At 46.6% G+C, this 13,439-nt stretch overlaps 1 protein-coding gene across 1 annotated transcript in view; it reads right to left on the bottom strand.

The window, feature by feature from the left end:
- LOC147115625 (receptor-transporting protein 3-like) overlaps positions 1-13,153 on the bottom strand; it is a 42,284-nt gene extending 29,131 nt beyond the window's left edge. Inside the window, exon 1 of the mRNA XM_085990051.1 lies at positions 12,844-13,153. The gene's annotated coding sequence lies outside the window, so the exon portion shown is untranslated. The remainder of the gene's footprint in view (positions 1-12,843) is intronic.
- Positions 13,154-13,439: the final 286 nt, after the last annotated feature.

Below are 13,439 nucleotides of genomic sequence, written 5' to 3'. Positions count from 1 at the left end.
AAATTAAAACAAAGAACTAACCTGATTTGGCGGGCAGATAAGGGTTTTCGAGGAAGGTATAATTGAAGGCCCCCAGGTAGCAATCGGTGAACTCCTGCTCTGCTCTCCTGCTGCTCTGCTGCTGTGCTGGTGCTGGTGCTGCCGCTCCCTGGCTCTTCGGCCCCTCGCCCTCGTGGCTACCGCTCTTCCCCCTCGGAGCAGCAGGGAGCAGCGAGGAGGAGCCCGGCTTAAAAACCAGCGGCAGTTGCGAGGCCCGACCACTCGGAGCAGCAGGGAGCAGCGAGGAGGAGCCCGGCTTAAAAACCGGCGGCAGTTGCGAGGCCCGACCACTCGGAGCAGCAGGGAGCAGCGAGGAGGAGCCCGGCTTAAAAACCGGCGGCAGTTGGGAGGCCCGACCACTCGGAGCAGCAGGGAGCAGCGAGGAGGAGCCCGGCTTAAAAACCGGCGGCAGTTGCGAGGCCCGACCACTCGGAGCAGCAGGGAGCAGCGAGGAGGAGCCCGGCTTAAAAACCGGTGGCAGTTGCGAGGCCCGACCACTCGGAGCAGCAGGGAGCAGCGAGGAGGAGCCCGGCTTAAAAACCGGCGGCAGTTGCGAGGCCCGACCACTCGGAGCAGCAGGGAGCAGCGAGGAGGAGCCCGGCTTAAAAACCGGCGGCAGTTGCGAGGCCCGACCACTCGGAGCAGCAGGGAGCAGCGAGGAGGAGCCCGGCTTAAAAACAGGCGGCAGTTGCGAGGCCCGACCACTCGGAGCAGCAGGGAGCAGCGAGGAGGAGCCCGGCTTAAAAACCGGCGGCAGTTGCGAGGCCCGACCACTCGGAGCAGCAGGGAGCAGCGAGGAGGAGCCCGGCTTAAAAACCGGCGGCAGTTGCGAGGCCCGACCACTCGGAGCAGCAGGGAGCAGCGAGGAGGAGCCCGGCTTAAAAACCGGCGGCAGTTGCGAGGCGTACCAAATCAACAGCAGAGGAGAGAGGTAAAAAGTAATCAGTGTGTGACGTCACCAGGGAGCAGCTGGTGCAGTCGGGAGAGCAGGAGGCCAGTAACTCTTATATAGGTGGAGCTGTTGCTAAACCCGAAACACTACAGTGTAGTGTCTCCCACCCTTCCACCTCCTCTAACCTTTTAGGGGTTAGGGGAAGTTGAAAAGGTAGGTTCAATTTATTTTATTTCAGGAGCCTAACCTAGGTGGAAAAGGTTCCAGGACAGGAGGCGGCAGTGAAAATACAACACCAGAAAACAGGTAGGTGACTGGTTGGTGAGTACTTTCACAAACTTATTCTAAGTAGAATTCAATAATTAAGCTAAATCGTAGTAAATAAAAGGGTATTGTAAGGGTTAAGTCATGGAAGGGCAGCTCGGACCCGTGTCATGCTCCTCCTGTGCCATGTGGGAAATCAGGGACACTGTCCCTGACAACTATGTGTGCAGGAAGTGTGTCCAGCTGCAGCTCCTAGCGGACCGCATGGCGGCGCTGGAGCTGCGAATGGACTCACTCTGGAGCATACGCGATGCTGAGGATGTTGTGGATAGCACATTCAGTGAGTTGGTCACACCGCAGGTAAAGGCTAGCTCAGACAGTAAATGGGTGACCAAAAGGCAGGGTAAAGGCAGGAAGGTAGTGCAGGAGTCACCTGCGGTCATCTCCCTCCAAAACAGGTTTACCGTTTTGGGTACTGTTGGGGGAGATGACTTATCAGGGGAAGGCACCAGCAGCCAGGTTCAGGGCACCATGACTGCCTCTGCTGCACAGAAGGGCGGGAAAAAGAGGGATAGGGCTATAGTGATAGGGGATTCAATTGTAAGGGGGATAGATAGGAGTTTCTGTGGCCGAGACCGAGACTCCAAGATGGTATGTTGCCTCCCTGGTGCAAGGGTCAAGGATGTCTCGGAGTGGGTGCAGAGCATTCTGAAGGGGGAGGGGGATCAGCCAGTTGTCGTGGTACATGTAGGTACCAACGATGTAGGTAAAAAGAGGGAGGAGGTCCTACAAGCTGAATTTAGGGAGTTAGGAGCTAAATTGAAAAGTAGGACCTCAAAGGTAGTAATCTCTGGATTGCTACCAGTGCCACGAGCTAATAAGTTTAGAGAGAGTAAGATAGATAAGCTAAATACGTGGCTTGAGCAGTGGTGCAAGGGAGAGGGATTTAAATTCTTGAGGCATTGGAACCAGTTCTTGGGGAGGAGTGACCTGTACCAAGGGGACGGTCTACACCTGAACTGTGAGGGAGCCGATGTCCTCGGGGTAATATTTTCTAGGGCGGTTCGGGAGGATTTAAACTAATTTGGCAGGGGGATGGGAACCTAGGTAGTGGAAAAGAGGGAAGTCATATGAAGTCAGAAATAGATGGTAGAAAGGTGAGAAGCAATAAGCAAAGGAGAGAAACACAAAGGGCCAAACTAATTCATAATGAGAGTGTGAAAAAAGCAAGCCTGAAGGCTTTGTATCTTAATGCTAGAAGCATTAGGAACAAGGTGGGTGAATTAGTTGTGGAAATAGAGGTAAACAAGTATGATTTGATTGGGATTACAGAAACGTGGCTGCAGGGTGGGCAAGGCTGGGAACTTAACATCCAGGGATATACAATATTTAGGAAGGATCGGCAAAAAGGTAGGGGAGGTGGGGTAGCATTGCTGGTAAAGGAGGGGATTAATGCAATGGAAAGGAAGGATATTAACTCGGATGAAACGGAATCTGTATGGGTAGAAATGAGAAATAGCAAGGGGAGGAAAACGTTAGTGGGTGTGATATATAGGCCTCCAAATAGTAATATGGAGGTGAGGGAAGGCATAAAAAGGGAAATTAGAGAAGCGTGCGATAAGAGCACAGCTGTCATCATGGGTGACTTTAATTTACATATTGATTGGACTACCCAAATTAGTAAAAATTCTGAGGAGGAGGAATTCCTGGAATGTTTTCGGGACGGTTATCTGGACCAATATGTCGAGGAGCCGACTCGAGATCAGGCCATTTTAGACTGGGTATTGTGCAATGAGAAGGGACTTATCAGCAATCTTCTTGTACGAGGCCCCTTGGGTCAGAGCGATCATAATATGATCGAGCTCTCAGTCGAGATGGAGAGTGAGAAAATTGAATCAGAGACTAAGGTCCAGAACTTAAATAAAGGGAATTACGAGGGTATGAGACGGGAATTGGGTAAGATTGATTGGGTGGTGTTTCTGGGGGGATTGACAGTGGATAGACAATGGCAAGCATTCAAAGATAGAATGGAAGAATTCCAGAACATGTTTATACCGGTTTGGCATAAAAATAAACCTAAAAAGGTGACTCAACCGTGGATAACGAGGGAAATTAGGGACAGCATAAAATAAAAAAAAAGGGCATATCAACTGGCAAAAAAAAGCACCAGACCGGAAGATTGGGGGCAGTACAGGATACAGCAAAAGAGGACAAAGGGATTAATCAGGAAGGGGAAAATAGAATACGAAAGTAAACTTGCAGCAAACATAAAGACAGACTGCAAAAGCTTTTATCGGTATATCAGGAGGAAAAGACTGGTAAAATCCCAAGTCGGTCCCTTGCAGTCCGATTCGGGAGAATATATAATGGAGAATAAGGAAATGGCAGACCAATTAAACTCATACTTTGGTTCTGTATTCACAAAGGAGGACACAAATAACCTCCCAGGAATATCGGCAAACATAGGGACTAATGAGAGGGAGGAGCTGACAGAAATTAGTATCTCTAGGGATATGGTGTTGGGTAAGTTGAGGGGACTGAAGGCCGACAAATCCCCGGGGCCTGATAAACTACATCCTAGGGTACTTAAGGAGGTGGCCCTGGAGATAGCAGATGCTCTAAGGATCATCTTCCGGAACTCCATTGACTCGGGAACAGTACCCGTGGATTGGAGGGTAGCTAATGTTACCCCAATATTTAAAAAGGGGGGTAGAGAGAAAGCAGGGAATTATAGACCAGTAAGCCTTACATCGGTTGTGGGCAAAATGCTAGAGTCCATTATTAAGGATAAAATAGCGGAGCACTTGACAAATGGGGAAAGGATCGGACAGAGTCAACATGGATTTACAAAGGGTAAATCGTGTTTGACTAATCTGCTGGAATTTTTTGAGGAAGTAACTGGTAAAATAGATGGGGGAGAGCCAGTGGATGTGGTGTACCTTGACTTCCAGAAAGCCTTCGATAAGGTTCCACACAAAAGATTATCATGCAAAATTAAGGCTCATGGGATTGGGGGCAAAGTATTAACGTGGATAGAGAACTGGCTGGCGGATAGAAAACAGAGAGTTGGAATAAACGGCTCGTTTTCGGAGTGGCAGGCAGTGACCAGCGGGGTGCCGCAAGGATCTGTCCTGGGACCCCAGCTGTTCACAATATATATAAATGATCTGGATCAGGGAATTGGATGCAATATTTCCAAATTCGCTGACGACACTAAACTAGGAGGAGGGGTGGGCTCTGATGAGGATGTCAGGAGGCTACAGTGCGATTTGGACAGGTTGGGGGAATGGGCGGATACGTGGCAGATGCACTATAATGTGGATAAATGCGAGGTTATCCACTTTGGGGGTAAAAACAGGAGGGTAGATTATTCTCTAAATGGCAATAGATTGGGAGATGGGGAAGTGCAGAGGGACCTGGGTGTTCTTGTGCACCAGTCACTGAAGGAGAGCATGCAGGTGCAACAGGCGATTAAGAAGGCAAATGGTATGTTGGCCTTCATATCAAGGGGGTTCGAGTATAGGAATAGGGATACCTTACTACAGCTGTACAAGGTGCTGGTGAGACCGCATCTGGAGTATTGTGTACAGTTTTGGTCGCCCCATCTGCGGAAGGATGTTCTTGCCATGGAAAGAGTGCAACGGCGATTCACCAGGCTGATACCTGGAATGGCGGGAATGACCTACGAAGAGAGATTAAATAGTTTGGGCTTGTACTCACTGGAGTTTAGAAGATTGAGAGGGGATCTCATCGAAACATATAAAATTATGGCAGGCCTGGACAGGCTGAATTCAGAGAGAATGTTTCCAATGGCCGGGGAGCACAGAACCAGGGGCCACAGTCTAAAAATAGCGGGCAAATCATTTAAAACAGAGATGAGGAAGAATTTCTTCACTCAAAGAGTGGTGAGCCTGTGGAATTCCCTGCCACAGAGGGCTGTGAAGGCTAATTCAATAAATATTTTCAAGAGAGAATTGGATATATTTCTGAAGGCTAAGGGGATTAAGGGTTACGGAGAAAAGGCGGGGACGGGGTACTGAACTGGTAAGATCAGCTATGATCTCAGACGAAGATCAGCCATGATCTCATTGAATGGCGGAGCAGGCTCGAAGGGCCGAATGGCCTACTCCTGTTCCTATCTCTATGTTTCTATGTTTCTATGTTTCCCGTGCTTACCCCCTGGCCTTTGCCCGTGCCCTCTCCCACTCTATCTGGACTCGCCCCGACACCGGGTCGGGCGAACACGGACAATTCAGGCCAGGCGAAGCGGGACGCGACGAGGGGAGGAGGGAAGACCACCGGAGAGAAGGCCACCTGAGGAAGACCAACTGAGGGTAGGCTTCGAATCATCGGGCCTTCAGCCTCAGCTGACCTGCGACTATCTTCATGCAAACTCACGCTGTCGACGAAGGACCATCCCTGCAAGGTAAAGTACCCAAGCAGAGACTTCAACTTTGGGGTACTCGAACCTGGACAACGCCCTTGCAGCGCCCGGAGCCCACGTGACGACGGCAGGCTCCAGAGAGCACCAAGAGCGAACCCCGAACCCAACCGCTGTTTTGAGTCTAACAAACCCTTTTGATTGGTGAGCATAAATTCTGACCCCTCATAGCTTAACCTAGTTAGGTATAGGGGGTGAGATAAGGATAAGGGGATTGTTAAGATAGTTGTTTTCCCTCGATGTGCTGTGTGTTCCCCATTTCCCTGTATGTATAGTATTATTATGACTCTCTTGTAATTTTTGCCTGTAGAAGTGTACACCAGTAATTTTTCCATAAGATTGTGTCAAGTTTTCCTCTTCAATAAAATCTTGGTTTTGTTTGCATCCAACCACCTGTCTACTCGAGTCTTCTCTGTATCGCTGCCTGTATCTAAGTCCGGTGTCCAGAACCCAGGGGGCGAGCGATTCGAACCGCTCAAAGGAGGTAGTCAGAGGCAAAGCTGACTGACCCAAACACGCCTGTGCAAAACCCCCTACAGTATTCTGCGGCGAGTGACTCACCTCCCGACTCCCCAAAGCCTTTCCAACATCTACAAGACACAAGTAAGGAGTGTGATGGAATACTCTCCATTTGCCTGGATGAGTGCAGCTCCAACAACACTCAAGAAGCTCGACACCATCCAGGACAAAGCAGCCCGTTTGATTGGCACCCCATCCATCACCTTAAACATTCACTCCCTCCACCACCGGTGTACCGTGGCTGCAGTGTGTACCATCTACAAGATGCACTGCAGCAACTCGGTAAGGCTTCTTCGGCAGCACCTCCCAAACCCTGCGACCTCTTCCACCTAGAAGGACAAGGGCAACAGGCACATGGGAACACCACCACTTCCAAGTTCCCCTCCAAGTCACACACCATCGTGACTTGGAAATATATCGCCGATCCTTCATCGTCGCTGGGTCAAAATCCTGGAACTCCCTACCTAACAGCACTGTGGGAGTACCTTCACCACAGGGACTGCAGCGGTTCAAGAAGGCGGCTCACCACCACCTTCTCAAGAGCAATTAGGGATGGGCAATAAATGCTGGCCTTGCCAGCGACACCCACATCCCATAAGTGAATTAAAAAAAACTCCTGCTCCTCCTGCCCACAAGCAGTGCTGCAAAGGGACTTAACTGATGGATCCAGCCCGTCTCGCCTCCTTTTACCTGCCGTTGTTCCCAAGGCCAGAGAAATCCAGCGAACAGAAGTTGAAAATAGAAATCCTATTAAAATGGAGGCATGCAGCCTTCTTAAAAGCTTTTACCGACTAACCTACCTCGTGCGAGTGGATTGGTTGTCCTGCCTCTGTTAAAACCGGAAGTGAGCGGGTTTGAAAGTGGTTTGGAGTTGGGTTTGAAATTTTTTTAATTTTAATTTCTCACCGACCCAAACCCACCTGTTTTGCGGGGGGTGGGTGGTTAAAATTACCCCGAATATTCGACAATCCCACGCTGCATTCCTCAGGTAACAACCAACCCAGTAGCCAACACAAGCCTGAATAAGAGCTCAACGTTTCTCTTTCTGCTATGTCTAGTGGTGTCCTTGCTAAGAAGGCAAAGGTCAGATTGTTAAAAAAAGACAGACCTTCTGCAATTGCTGCTCATAAATAGGTGAGTAATTTGTCTTGACATGGCTTTCATCTCTTCCTACAGCAAGTATAGTACTTCAATTTTGCCTAAAATCTTTTGGAGCCAGTCAAGATTCAGAACAGTTTGAGCAATAAATAACTTTCCCTAGTCATGGTTAAAGAAAGAAAGAACTTAAATTTATATCACGCCTTTCACGACCTCAGGACGTCCCAAAGCGCTTTACAGCACTTTTGAAGTGTAGTCGCTGTTATATTGTAGGAATTCTTTTTTTTAGTGGTTGAGGGAAAGGGGGCCTCGGTTTAACATCTTATCTGAAAGACAACATCCCACGACAATGCAGCACTCCCTCAGTACTGCACTGGAATGTCAGCCTAGATTTTGTGGCTAAGTTTCTGGAGTGAGACTTGAACCCACAATCTTACAATCTTAGAATCATAGAATCATAGAATGGTTACAGCACTGAAGGAGGCCATTCACCCATTGAGCCCATGCTGGCTGTCTGCAAGAGCACCTCAGCTAGCCCCACTCCCCCACCCTGCAATTTTTTTCCTTCAGGTACTTATCTATTTCCCTTTTGAAAGCTATGATTGAATCTGCCTCCACCACTCTTTCAGGCCGTGCATTCCAGATCCTAACCACTCGCTGCGTAAAAAAGTTTCCCCTCATGTCGCCTTTGGTTCTTCTGCCAATCACCTCAAATCTGTGTCCTCTGGCTCTCGACCCTTCCGCCAATGGGAACAGTTTCTGACTCAGAGGTGAGAGTGCTACCAATTGAGCCACAGCTGACAGCAGGCGAAACTTTTCAATGAGCTCTCCATTGGTTAACTGTATTATTAACATGCGCAACCATTAAGTGTCCTGGTAAAATTAAAGGAATGTGCCCACTTACCTTTAATATGTGGACAGAACTGTTGGTAGCCTTTACAAAAGCTTCTAATGTATGTTTGAGCCTTTGCAAAGGCTGTTTGTATAGCAAAACTGACTGGCAAGCCAAGTGGCTGGCACAATAAATGTGGTGTTAGGAATTGAGTCTTTGGCAAAGGGATGGAGTGACTCAACAATTAAGTCCTCTATTTGATGTTAGCAAAGGGGAGGTGGTGTTGCATAAGGTGATAGATAAGGTGGTCCTGCTTGTTGCTCCAGTGCAGCCTCTCCAGAGGGCTATATTCCTGGAAGAAGGTGAAAGCACATAATTTGCGGGCACGACTGACCATGGCTGCCACTAGCAGTGCTAGGCTCATGGGGCACACTAAGCTGCAGATATGCTTGCAGCAGATGTTAAAGCTTTTTTTTTAACCACTTCCCTTGTGATTCAGAGCATTTGCAGGCAGAGCTCCTCCAACAAATTCAGGTCGGTGACTTCCTGCCAGTAAATGCAGCTGTGAGGGTCAGCACAGTCTGTCTGCTAGTGCAGCCTGCCCTACTTGGCATCCTTCCATTGTTACTGCTCTTCATCCTCCAAAAAAACATAAGGGGAATTCCCATGAAGCAATCCTTTGTGCCGAAGCCAGACTGGGTAGGGGTTGAGAGGTTCCCCTCTCTCAAGGACATTTGTGAACTGGTTGGGTTTTTAAGCGACAATCTGGTAGCTTTATATAATTATTTGCGTGCTATGGTGGAATTTAAATCACCAGGGCCGATTTTAATCTAGCGTGCCCGGTAGAAACCAGGCGGGGAGTTAAAATGGCCGCAGCCACTTCCCCCAAATGAAAAATTACCTTTGCTCCGGGATGCACCCCTGCTGGTGAGTGAAAGGCCAAACCTGCTGGATTCCATGGCTCAATTAAGTATGCTCACTGCACAATCTTTCATGCACAGGCAGCGTTATTGCACGTGTGGGTGTGCAGAATTGAGAATGCAACAGCTATGTTACATTACTCAAAGGATGCAGCCCTTTTATTTGGAGGTTGACCTTGTGGACAAGGTCTCAAGAGCGTAGGAACAGGAGTAGGCCATGCAGTCCCTCGAGCATGTTCTGCCATTCAATCAGATCATGGCTTATCTGTACATCAACTCCATTTACTCGCCTTTGATCCAAGGCCCTAATTTCCTTATCTAACAAAAATCTAGCGATCTCAGCCTTGAACATTTCAGTTGACTCAGCACCTGCAGCCTTTTTTGGGCGAGTGAGCTCCAGATTTCCACCACCCTTTGTGTGAAAAAGTACTTCTTGATTTCATTCCTAAATGGCCGAGCTCAAATTTTAAGATTATGTCCCCTTGTTCCAGTTTCCCTCACCAGAGGAAATAGTTTGTGTCTACTCTATCACATCCCTTTATCATTTTAAAGACCTCAATTTGATCACCTCTCAACCATCTAAACTCAGGGAATACCCATGTTTACACAATCTGTCCTCATAATTTAATCCTTTAAGCCCTGGTATAATTCTGGTGATTCTGCCCTATATCTGCTCTAAGGCCAATATATCTTTCCTGTGGTGCGGTGCTCAAAGCTGAACACAGTATTCCAGATGAGATCTGACCAAGCCTCTCCACAACTGGCACATAGCTTCCTCCCCATTGTATTCTAACATCCTTGAGATAAAGCCCAACACTCCATTAGCCATTTTGAGTACATTTTGTATATGCGCACCAGCTTTTAGTGATTTTATGTACATGGACACCTAAATCCCTATGCTCCGCCACAGCCCCCAGCCTCTCACCATTAAGAAAATATTTTGAATTGTCCTTGAACGAAATAAGAACAAGACTCATACAGCAGGCCCCAGTATGGCGCACATTGCCCATCTGAACAAGGATCACACAGCAGACAGCAGTACATCTCATACGGAACATAACATGTGTCACATAGCAGACCCCAGTACCACATACACTGAATATATGAACAGTGATCATACAGCAGCCCTTGGTTGAACACACATAAACATGACAACAGTGATCAGACAGCACATACATTACACTCGGTCCCTTCATCTAGGTCATTAATATAGATTGTAAATAGCTGAGGCCCCATCACTGATCCTTGCAGCACCCTACTAGTTACAGCCTGCCAACCTGAAAATGACCCATTTATCCCTACTCTCTGTTTTCTGTCTGTTAACCAATCCTCTATCCATGCTACTATATTACCCCCAACCCCATGAGCCCTAATCTTGTGTAATAACCTTTTATGTGGCACCTTATCAAATGCCTTTTGGAAATCCAAATATACTACATCCACTGATTCCCCTTTATCTACCCTACTAGTTACATCCTCAAAAAACTCTAATAAATTTGTCAAACACGATTTCCCTTTCATAAAACCATGTTGACTCTGCCTAATCATGTTATGATTTTCTAAGTGACTTGATACCACTTCCTTAACAATGGATTGCAGCATTTTCCCGATGACTGATGTCAGGCTAGCTGGCCTGTAGTTCCCTGTTTTTTCTCTCCCTCCTTTCTTGAATAGCGGTGTTATATTTGCGACCTTCCAATCCGCTGGGATCATTCTAGATTCTAGGGAATTTTGAAAGATCAAAACCAATGCATCCACTATCTGTTCAGCCACCTCTTTTAGAACACTAGGATGTAGGCCGTCAGGTCCTGGGGATTTGTCGGCTTTTAGTCCCATTAGTTTCTTTAGTACTTTTTCTCTACTTATACTAATTACGTTAAGTTCCTCACCCTCATTCGACCCTTGGTTCCCCACTATTTTTGGTATGCTTTTTGTGTCTTCTACTGTGAAGACTGATACAAAATATTTGTTTAACGTTTCTGCCATTTCCTTATTCCCCATAATAATTTCTCTAGTCTCAGCCTCTAAGGGACTAACATTTACTTTTGCTACTCTCCTCCTTTTAAATACTTGTAGAAGTTCTTACAATCTGCTTTTATATTTCTTGCTAGTTTTCTCTCATATTCTATTTTTTCCCTTTTTGGTCAACTTATGCTGGTTTCTGAAACTCTCCCAATCCTCAGGCTTACTATTATTCTTTGCAACATTATAAGCTTCTTCTTTCAATCTAATGCTATCCTTAACTTCTTTAGTTAGCCACGGATGGATCACTTTTCCTGTGGAGTTTTTGTTTCTCAATGGAATGTATTTTTATTGAGAATTATGAAATATTTCTTTAAATGCTAGCCACTGCTTATCTACCGCCATACCTTTTAATCTATTTTTCCAATCTACCTTAGCCAACTCACCCCTCATACCTATGTAATTGACTTTATTTAAGTTTAAGACACTAGTTTCGGACTTAGGCAAGTCACTCTCAAAATTAACGTGAAATTCTATCATATTATGATCACTCTGCCCCAGAGAATCCTTTATTATGAGATTGCTAATTAACCCTGTCTCATTACATAATACAAGATCTAAAATAGCCTGTTCCCTGGTTGGTTCCATGACGTATTGTTCTAACAAACTGTCCTAAATGCATTCCATGAACTCGTCCTCCAGAATACCTTTGCCAATTTGATTTGTCCAGTCTATATGAAGATTAAAGTCCCCCACGATTATTGCATTACCCTTGTTGCAAGCTCCTACTATTTCTTGATTAATATTTTGTCCAACAGTATAGCTACTGTTAGGGGGCCTATAAACTACTCCTACCAGTGCTTTATGCCCCTTGTTATTCCTTATCTCCAGCCATACTGATTCTACTTCCTGATCTTCCAAGCTGAGACCCTTTCTCGCTACTGTCCTTATGTCATCCTTTATTATCAGGGCTACTCCCCCTCCTTTTCTATTCTGCCTGTCTTTTCAAAACATCAAGTACCCTGGAACTTTTAGTTCCCAACCTTGGCCACCTTGCAACCATGTCTCTTTAATGGCTATTACAACAAACCCATTCATCTCTATTTGTGCCACTAGTTCGTCTATCTTATTACGAATGCTTCGTGCATTGAGATAAAGAGCCTTTAATTTAATTTTTTTACCATTATTCCCTGCTTTGACCTTATTCTCTGCTGCACTGCTTGTGGAAGTTGTGGACGTATTGCTCCAAGAGGGTTCAGAAAAGAGGAAGGAAAGGAGAGAGTGCCCAGTATTACCTTGCCAGCATCAATTAACAGTCAATTAACAAGCTCTGGGTGTTGAGGAAGTTGCCACTCAGTGCCTGTGCCACCTCCCTTCAGGCAGCACGAGTTACAGTCCTAGCAGGCATGGTGGCCCCCACACCTAGGAGTCTATACATTTTCCAAACAACTAAATAACATCACAGAATCACAGAATCCCCACAGTGCAGATAGAGGCCATTTCGGCCCATCGAGCCTGCACCGACACATATCCCACCCTATCCCCGTAACCCCACGTATTTTAATCCCCCTAACACTAATGGTCAATTTATCATAGCCAATCAACCTAACCCGCACATCTTTGGACTGTGGGAGGAAACCGGAGCACCCGGAGAAAACCCACGCAAACACGGGGAGAATGTGCAAACTCCACACAGACAGTCACCCGAGGCCGGATTCGAACCCGGGTCTCTGGCGCTGTGAGGCAACAGTGCTAACCATCATGCCACCGCGTTGCCCTATCCTTGGACATAACACAGTAAATCTTTCTGTTTAGGCTTAAAAGGGACACATCGACAAAAAAGGTACCATTATAATGAAGAAAAAAAGATCTTTACCTTTCTCTTTGGCAATAAGTTCCTCCAGCACAGAGAAACAATTTGATCAGAAAGCAATTTTTCTTAGAATGGATTGAGCTGTTTTGTTCTGGAGACGAGTTGTTCTCTTTTTGATATGCATTCCGGAAGGCGGAGTTACTCAATGCAAGGATAGGTTTCACTTTAGTTATGTAATTTCCAAGAAATCACATGACTGTAGACTCAGAGCCTTTAGTTTACTTTGATGACTCTCTCCAAAGCAATTCTGAAAAATTGCATGGATTAAATTAGAGTTGTCAGAGTAAACCTCAGTAACAATCGGGGTATTCTTAACTTAATCACCCTGGTGGGACACTGAGGGGCTTCCCCTTTTAAACCCCGCCCGATTTTGACCTCAGTGGAAAGTGAAACCAGCCGGTGTGTAAAACGGGTTAATTAAAAATTCCCTCTGATATCACATCTCTCATCTGTGCACTCTGCAGCCCTCTGGTCTCTAAATAGACTTCAGTAACTTCAAAAGTTACAGCAGGGGTTGCTGGTGATGTGGGATGAGTCTATCAGTGTACGAACGTAGGGGAGATGATTTAACATTTTGGGTGGTGTGGGTGGGGGGACAG

This window comes from Somniosus microcephalus, chromosome 6, assembly GCF_052327205.1.
Source record: "Somniosus microcephalus isolate GS21.2 chromosome 6, FLI_Smic_1.0, whole genome shotgun sequence".
Taxonomy (NCBI): domain Eukaryota; kingdom Metazoa; phylum Chordata; class Chondrichthyes; order Squaliformes; family Somniosidae; genus Somniosus; species Somniosus microcephalus.
This window is presented reverse-complemented; position numbering and strand designations above follow the sequence as displayed.